The sequence below is a fragment of the Urocitellus parryii genome, chromosome 5 (genome assembly GCF_045843805.1).
Source record: "Urocitellus parryii isolate mUroPar1 chromosome 5, mUroPar1.hap1, whole genome shotgun sequence".
NCBI lineage: Eukaryota > Metazoa > Chordata > Mammalia > Rodentia > Sciuridae > Urocitellus > Urocitellus parryii.
Genome location: NC_135535.1, coordinates 14,774,095 through 14,783,557, shown reverse-complemented (window position 1 = coordinate 14,783,557; position 9,463 = coordinate 14,774,095).

Genomic DNA, 9,463 nt, shown 5'->3' with positions numbered 1-9,463 from the left:
TTCCTAAAAACAAACAAAAAAACCCCACAAAAAACCGTTAAAAAACAAAGTATGTTTTAGTTAGTCTTGGGTCCTGAAGATACCTCTTAATACATATTTCCTGAAAAGTTTTTCTAGATTAAAATTTATTTTAAAAAAAAGTTGGGGGCCAAATAATTATGGAAAATGTAGGGTCCATTCAGTCATTCTTCAATAAGCAGCCTCTAAGCTGGTCAATCATGCCCATTTCTTGGCGTTCATGCTCTTGTGTAATACCCTCCTCTTGAGTGAGTTGGGTTTATGGACTCATTTCTAACATGCAGACGATGAGAACAGTGATGATATGTCATTCTGAGATTAGGTTATAAAAGGACTGTGGCTTCTTCCATCTTGGGAGCCCTCTCTTTTGCTCTGAGGGAAGCCTGCTGTCTGGCTGGGAGCTCTCCTTATAACAAGGAACCAAAGAAGCCAGTGGATTCTTCCCAAATGAGCCTTGAGATGACACCTTGATTGCAGCCTATGAGATTCTGAAGCCGAGGTCCTATCTAAGCTGTGCTTGGATTCCTGACCCACAGAAACTGTGAGGTAATAAATGTTTGCTGCTTTAAAACACTAAGCTTTAGGAATGAATCATTCTCTGCACACCAACAGATAACTAGTATATTCTTTCATTCATTCAACAAATATCTAAGAGCACTCTCGGAAGTCCCAAGGATGTATTAGTGATCATAATAGAACTTACTTCTGTCCTTATAGAGTTGAATTAAACACATGTCTCTGTTGCAGAAATAAACAGAATTTTCTAGGCAAATATTCATCATGAATCTTCCAAAGAGGGACAAAGTGTTCAGTGGACCCCAAACTTGAAAACTATTTCTTTTCCCTCCGCATTTCATGGGGTTAATGTTTTGTGAAACCCACATTGGAAAATTGTCTATTAGCTAAATGAGTAAATGAATTAGACTCGTGATTTTAAAGGCTCGCGCTTCCCTGTAAAAATGTCAGAGTGTGGCCCCCCTTTGTTCATTACAGCCTTAATAGCTGTTGTTCTCTTCCTGAACCCCATGCACCCTTCCACGAATTTGTTTAGCAAACATTGACTGACGATCTCCCATGTGGCGCACACCGCAAGCATCAAATTGAGGCTTGGACCATGGAGCTGCTGTGTTTCTCCTGAAGTATATTTGGACACGTGCGAACTGCTTCCTTTGGTGAGGAATGGTTTCAGTCACAATATTTGGGCAGACGGCAAAGCAAAGAAAGAATGGAGTTAGCAAACGTTCCAATCCAGGCCTCGCTGAAAACAGTAATGTGCATTGAAGAAAAGCATCACCCTCCAAGGCTCCCTTGTCTGAAAGAAGCAGAGTTGGTATTGAAACAGTGCCTGGAACACTTCATTGGACTGTATGTAAACGCTTTAAAGGGTGCTTGGCTCTGAAAAGGTCTTTCAAATTGAAATGAATTCTCGGCATGCCTTTCTCTCAACTACCACTGCCCTCCCACAATAGCCTCCTCCAGAGCTAGGAGGAGACTTTTGTCTTCCTGTCTAGTGGGTAGCAAGTGTTTCCTATCTCACATGGAAAGCTGGGGAAGGAACACTTCATCTAGGATACATTGAAATGGCGGCCCTGTTTTGTCTTGGGTGCAGGGCTCCTGGGGAATCCACGTGACATTCCCACCCAGATTGAATGAAATAGTGAATATCCCAGGGAAGCAGAATACAAGAAATAAAAACATAGGTACTAATGAGACATAAAGGAAGGACAAGGAAATAAAATTTTAAGTCAAAAGTTCTCTGTATTTTTCCAGGCCCGTCTTTCTCAAATTCCTGGGGAATCTGTAAATCTTAAAGTTAACCATAAATCCGTTTATGGATACCTTATGTACAATTAATTACCCCCCCCATAAATAGATTAAGTAAAGACAGATATAATATTTTGAGACTTTTAGGGAGACTTTCCAGCATTATCTACCAATCAGATAATGAAGATCCCATCAGCCAAGGGTCCCAAGATTGACCAGAACACCATGAACCATCTTGAGATCACCAGACTGATATCTTTCCCACCTACCTTCCCACATCTACCTCTCACCGAGTTTTCTTGTAAAGAAGAGCTGGTAACCCTGAAAAGATGTCTGTTACTTTCGAGATTGCCCACATTCTCCCTTGAATATGTTATCTGCTTTCCTAAATAATCCTGCCTATGCCTCCTCTGCCTGGTGTATGCTGAAATTCTTTTCCATCCCCTAAGCCAGTGACCCTGTTGGTCCTGAGTGGAGCTCCCTGGTCTCTCTGGGAACTCCTTGGAAGCTTCTGCAGAGACATCTCTCCTCCCCTGACACCAGAAGCAGCCTTTAAGTTGACCACCTCCTATTTCCATCCCTGGAAGACATTTAAGGTCTGGTTTAGAAATAAAACAGCACTGGTGTTGGCCAAGGTGAGGGAAAGTGGGACGGATTGAAGAAAGAAAAGTAAAATGTGAAGATTTCAGATAAGATAAAAACAGAGGGTAATGTTTATCCTCTTCAGAACAGGGCAGACCTTTCTAAACTCACCAACCTTCAGGGGAAGAAGCAACCAATAGAGAGAGTAGGAAACTAACATTTGGTGACACCTTGATAATGAGAGCCATGGAAACTGACCTGCAAGATACGTGACAGAGAGAGAGTTAAGTGTGGAAATTGTCTAAGTAGTTCATCAAAATCAATGACCAAAAGACACACAGGTTAGGGGACAGAGAGAGAAAAATAAAATAACAGTGAATTATCCCAAGCAAAGTTATGGAAGACTTAAGAGGGGAAAAGAAAAAAAAAAACAAACTTCCAGGGCAGTAAGATAAATATGAGACACTCTGTCGCCAATACTGAAAAGTGTCATTACAGAGGAGATGACAGATGGGTACAAGCTACGGATTCAGCAGCCATGGGTGCTGCTTCCTGCTTAGTTGACCTTGGGGAAGCTGCTGAAACTTGGCCTGTGTCCTCCATTGTAAGGTGGACATAATAGGGTTGACCCAGGGGTAGGCAAGTTGATACGTGTCATACATCTGGAACTGTGGCTGCCACATCAGGGTAGGTGTATAAGTATTAGTTAATATTCATCTTATTAAATACATGAACATAAAATGATGATAATAATAAGAGTTGAGAAAGGATTGGAGACGCAGGTGGTCTTGTACTGCTAGAGAGGTAGAATTCCTCTAGTCTCTTTTTTTTTTTTAAAGAGAGTGAGAGAGGAGAGAGAGAGAGAGAGAGAGAGAATTTTTAATATTTATTTTTTAGTTCTCGGCGGACACAACATCTTTGTTGGTATGTGGTGCTGAGGATCGAACCCGGGCCGCACGCATGCCAGGCGAGCGCGCTACCGCTTGAGCCACATCTCCAGCCCTCCTCTAGTCTCTTAAATGCAGTGCAGCAGTGGGCCATCAGCTCTTAGAAGGCTGCATTACCTTGGACCAGATTCCACTATAGTATTTTTTTCCCCAAGCAAATAAGAATTCACATATATAAACAATAGTTGTAAAGACATGTTTTTCCCAAGAGCTGTGGACATGTATGCAACACTGCAAAGAATTTAAATGTCCAATAATAGGTTCATTGAGAAAATGACCGGATAAATAATTTCCATTCAGTAGAATTCTATGTAGTCATTACAAATGAGGTAAGGAAAACCACTATAAAGGATATTTAGGAGACAATTAAAATATGAATTATGTACTATTAGGTAACATCAGTGCTACTCCTCGATTGTGACAATCGGACCTTGTAGGGTAATGTAGGCTACATACTGAAGTGTCATGATGTCTGTAGCCGACTCAGTGCAGAGGAAAAGGGTGCTTACAGGCAACATGCACATGCGCATGCGCGCGCACGCACCTGCAGAGAGAGACCAGGAGAGTGGCCGCTGGTAATGGTCAGTGTGGTGGGGGGAGGATAGGAGGTTATCAATCCACTTTTCTGTTCAGAAGTTTTCTAAATTAAAAGTTGGGGAAATGTAAGAAAATATTTAAGGACAGGAAAAAAGTGCTATGCTTTAATAAAAAGAGGAGATGAGAAATCAGTGTATCCAGCAGGATCCATTTCTGGTTAAAAGATTGGGATTAGATACAGAACTTGCACCTGTTGGGCATTGCCTGCATACCAGGCTAAGTACCTACAGGTGTTGCCTCTACCACTGTAATATGTCTCATTTACCTATAGAAGGTTAGGAGGCATTATAATTTCCCACACATAAAAAATTAATAGGTGGAAATTCAGAGGTTAAAAATGCATCTACAGATCACACCGCCAGCCACTGACACTTAAGTGTGGGTCTTTGTGACCTATAATTGCAACCATTGCTCATGACACAGAGAATAAAAGCAAAAGGCTGCTGTCACTGCTGACGATGACATTGATTATAGCTAATAAATATTGGTAAGGACTGTAATGAAGGCACATGTTCAATGTTTTAAAGAAACAGATCAAAGGAAGGGGCCAGTTCTACAGGGCAGGACAGGAGGAGTGAGGTAGTTCTTACCATAGAGGTTACAGTTGGGTTGGGCTTTGAAGGATGTGTAGGAGTAAATAGGAAAAAAAAAAAAATTAAAGTGACATCAGTCAGTACCCAGAACAGCATGAGAAAAGACACTCACTTATTTAAGGAACTACAGTTGGTGTTAGGGCTTGCAGGGCTGGTGGCCAGAGCAGGACGGCAGCCATCGAGGCTGGACAGCACTACTCTTCCTGATAGTGACAGGACTTGATGTAGACAATGAGCCCAAGTAGAGGGGAGCCTGAATAGGGAGTGAGACCAGCACTGGGGAGGACCAAGTCAGAGGCTCTGGGGAACAGTGAGGATAGCAGTTGACCAGTGACTTTTCCAGGGTAAGGATATGGGAATGTGATGGGACACAAGTGAAGTGTCCTCTGAAAACCTGTGGCATTGAGCTGGGATGCTCCATGACAGATGCGTCTTGCAGTATGATAATTTACCTCCCTACATCTTGTCCTCCTGCGCTGGCCACTTGCTTACCTGCACTCACACCCACACCTGCCTTCCATTGCTCTGCCTGATCTACTTTATGTCACTCCCTCACCCTCCCCTACTGGGTAGGTTTAGCCAGTGGAGGACACTGGCAGAAAAATGAGGGGAGGCAGAGAAGAGAGCCTGGGGTTCTCTGTCCCTCCCTGTCCACTCCAGGTATGTCCTGGCAGCAGCTGCATCTTACCTATGAATCCCCCAGTGCCAAGTAGCCCTTCCACCATGGAGCTACCCACCCTGCTCAGCCCCCGCTGGTCCTGCACCTTATCAGGCAGCTTGGCTTCTGGCCTCTGGGAACACTCTCACCTCCATGGCCTCCACGAGGGATCAGGGTGGCAGGGGCTGTCTGCTGATGGGAATTTCCAGTGGCTTCCTCTCTGTCACATGGTTCAGCTTTCCCATCCTCTCTCCCTGATTCTTTGTCTCCTGTAAGTTTTTTTTTTTTTTTAGTTGCCAATGGACACATTTATTTTTATTTATAGGTGGTGCTGAGGATCAAACCCAGGGGCTCACACATGCCAGGGAAGGGCTCTGCCATTGAGCCAACCTCAGCCCCCGTCTTCTGTTATTTCTAGAGTGATTTCTATGCCCTGGCTGGACCTGTGACGGATGTACGTCCCACCTACAGCAGAAGTTCCTAATGGACAAGAGATTCTCTCTTCAGTTTTAGAATTCCCCAGAGATCACGGAGCAGTTACCCAAGAAATACCTGATAGATTCCTGGCCTTGGATCTCACTGGCTCACCTGTGTGGGAGCAGAAAGGAGAAGACAAGAGAAAGAAGAAGGAGTTCTTGCTGTGACGAAGTGCTTTGAAGGCACTGCTCTGGGTGCTGGAGATAGAGCAGTGACTTTGCCTTGCCGAGTTTACATTTGAACAGAGAACCTGTACCAATAAGCCACCAGGTTGGCTCATTTTTCTTAAAGCCACTGAGGTCCCCCATTGGAGAATCTGATTAGGAGGTGGAGAATTTCCGGTGGAGAGTACAATAGTAGAATCATTTGGGGAGCAGGTTCTGTGCTAAGACACCTATTCTTCCACTTCCACATGCCTTTCTTGAGTTCCTACTATGTGCTAGATGTCGGGATTTATAGCACTTAGCCGAGACAAATAGGCTAGTTTCTTCATGAATCATGTAGTCTGATTGGAATCAGAGACCCTACATAAACACTATGAATGTATAATTAAAAACCAGGACACACGTGCTCTGGAGGAAGCTCTGGGAGATCTAATGGCAGAGGAACTTGAACTAGTCTGGGGTTTTAGTGGTCAGGTAAGGCCTCCCCAGGGAAGTGAAGTTTTGGCCCAGCCTTGAGAGGCCAGGTGGGTTGGGTAGTAGGGAATGTTCTGGAACCATTTTCATTTGCCATCTCATTTAACTCTCATACCAGAGGGTTCAGAGACCCAAGAAATGCCTGTGCTATTTTCTTACTGTTCCCCTAGTGCTCATCACCCACATTCTCAGATTTTAACAGACCAGATTGCTTACCGATAATGAACTTGGAAAGGTCAGCATCTCCTCCTGAGTCTGTCAATTAAATAAACTGACCCCCTATAGAATAACTCCTGGCAGAGCAGAAGGCTACAATTTGTTGTAGCCATTATGATTGTTCATGAATATTCTACTTCACTTTCTATTGTACTTGCCTATTTTTTGGAAGTTACATGCAGTCATATGACTGGCTTTAGCCAATGAAATATGAACAGGACTGATGAGTGTAGGTAATTTCCAGGTGAAAACTTTAAAAGTCAGTGTAATTTTATGTCCCTCTGTGCCTTTTTTGACTTTACCAGCTTTGGGAACATCTTCCAGTTTGTTTTCAGCACCCTGGATTCCTAAGTGAATACTGCTAGTAGAGTAACCTTATGACCCACATTCTACATTGTAACCTAAGAAAGAAATAAACTTTTGCTGCATTCAGCCACTGAGCTTTGAGAGTTGTTTGTTACTGAAGCATAACCTCGTCTATCCTGACTAAAACAGGATTGCGTATTTTCCCCTCTTCTCAGTGATGAGTGACCAGTTACTCTCAAATAGGCCAGGCATATTACATACATTATGTTTATGAACTTTCCTAATACTTTGAGATACATGTTATTTTCCCAGTTTCATAGAAGTCAAAAGTAAGCAAGAAATCAGATAAAGTGGGAAACAAACTTTGAACACAGGACAGACTAATTCTGATGTGAATACTCTTTTTATTCACTCTACGGTGCTTCCTGGCTCCCAGGGAACAGGAGCAGTTATGAAGCTGAGAGAGAATATATATTTTCTTGGATAATACCATTACAGCTTTACATAAAATCTTTAGGCCCTAATGCCAGCAGGTGAGTTGGCTTTGAATGACTGTGGCCCTGTCTGCCTTTCTTCTCCTAGTCAATTTTTTTTTTTTAATCTAAGGAAGTTTGAAATGTCAGCTCACCAGGATCTCCTAACTGCTTTTTAGATTCAGTCCAAATTCCTTAAAATGTGCTCTGGGCCTCTCTACTGGCCTGTGCCTCCTCTTCAGCCTCATTTCTTACCAGTTGCTTTTTCAACTCTGAGCTCAGCAACACTGAACTTCTGCCAGTTCCTCCAAATGGCTGGATTCTTTGGGGCCCTGGGATCATCGCACATGTTCTCTGTGCTTTGTGGAGTATTTTTCCTACGTGGTTAATTCCTACTCATCCTTAGAGTCTGAGAGTCTGTGTCACTTCTTTCTGAAAATCATCTTGACTCACCTGACCTGGGTGAGGGACCCTCCTTGGAACTCCCAGAGTCCACTCAGTGTCCCCATTGGGCTCCCAGGAGACCTGGAAGGGAGTGGGCTTTGCAGCTGGAATTTCTGGGTTAGAATTCTGTGTCTGTAACTCCATAGCCCTTTGATTTTGGGTGAATGACTCAATTTCTTGAAATCTCATCTATAAAATGAGGATGTTGTGGGATAGGTATGCACGTGAAGTCCTTAAAACAGTGCCTTCCACAAAGTGTAATTGAAAATAAGTGTCAGAGATGGCAATGATCAACATATTAATGGACCATCACCTGTGGGTAGAATCTGGGGGTCAGGAAATCCCAGGTATTAAGATACTTTATACCAATTGCATATAAATCATGTCCATATGCACACACGTACTTTTCTAGTGAGACTTGATGGCTTTACAAGTTTGTTCAAGGACACATGACCCCCAAGACGTGGAGGAAAGCTGCTAGGAGAGCCAGGTTCGCACAGGGATCCACTCTGAGCACCACCTGATGTTAACAAGTGCAGCTATATCCTTACATAAGCAAGAGAGCGGGCCATTATGTTGACATTGTGCTTCTCTTGTTCAGGAGAGGGTTCAGAAGTGGGTACGTGCACCCTTTCTGTTTTGCAGCAGAAGGAAATAGGGGCTCCTTTATAATCTTTGACTCCATAATAGAGTCTTCTGTATACAAAAATGCTTGGTGAAGGGATCATCGCTGAGGTCCACACGCACACGTGTGCATTTGGAAACAGGTGATGTTTGCAAGGGACCTGCTCAGAAACGATGTGGTGAAACATACACCATCCGTCCATTCCTGTGTCTAATCCTCAAACTTCCCCTCTTCAATACTCATTGCCCTTGTCACTCTTATTAGCATCTAATTTTCAGCTAAAAGCAGGACCAGAAGGAAAGCGGAGTTCCCATGGCTCCCTACAGCCAGCATTGTGCCTGTGCTGTCCTTAGAGTCGGTGACACCATACAGCACTTGCAGTATTGGCCAGACTGTCCCTACAACCTTATGCAAACCTCAAAGTGGAGACTCTGAGGGGTGTATCATTGCTAATCCCAATCAAGGATGAAGAACAGAGGCCCAGCTAGGTGCAGAAAGGCTGAGGAACTTGCTGGAGGTCATAAAGTTAGTAAGTACAGGAAAAAGGCTCCAAAACCAAGCAGCATTGCATGGTTCAATCCTACACGATAGACGCTCAAAAAACACATGATGAAGAACAGAACTGAACATGTGTGTTCAGCTGAATGAAGCTCGTCTGAATTACCGTTGCTGAGATATCGAATGTGCTCACTTTTTAATTCCTAGAATGCTGAAGGATGAAGTATTATGTTAGCACTTTGATTGACAGGAAGGATTCAGAAATCCCGGGTAGATTATTTTATTTTCTTTTCTTTTGAAAATAACTATATGGCTCAGGTAAAAATGAGGCTGTTTATTGTAAAATAGTTCCAATGTTAAAAAGAGAGACAAAGAAGAAAGCATCAGAAATAGGACTAGAATAAACAAAACTCCCTTTAAAAAAATCACCGGAACACCAATGAACTACTTATATCTATTATTTCCATGTTTTCAGTCAAGATTATATGCAAAGTTAGCTGTATGTTGAGCATTCTTTTTTTGTAAATGGAATATTTTATTTATTTTATTGGTTCTTTTTTTAAACAAACTTCTACACCAATAGTTTGTAGAAATGAAGGTCACCATCATTATTCTTCGTAGCTGCTT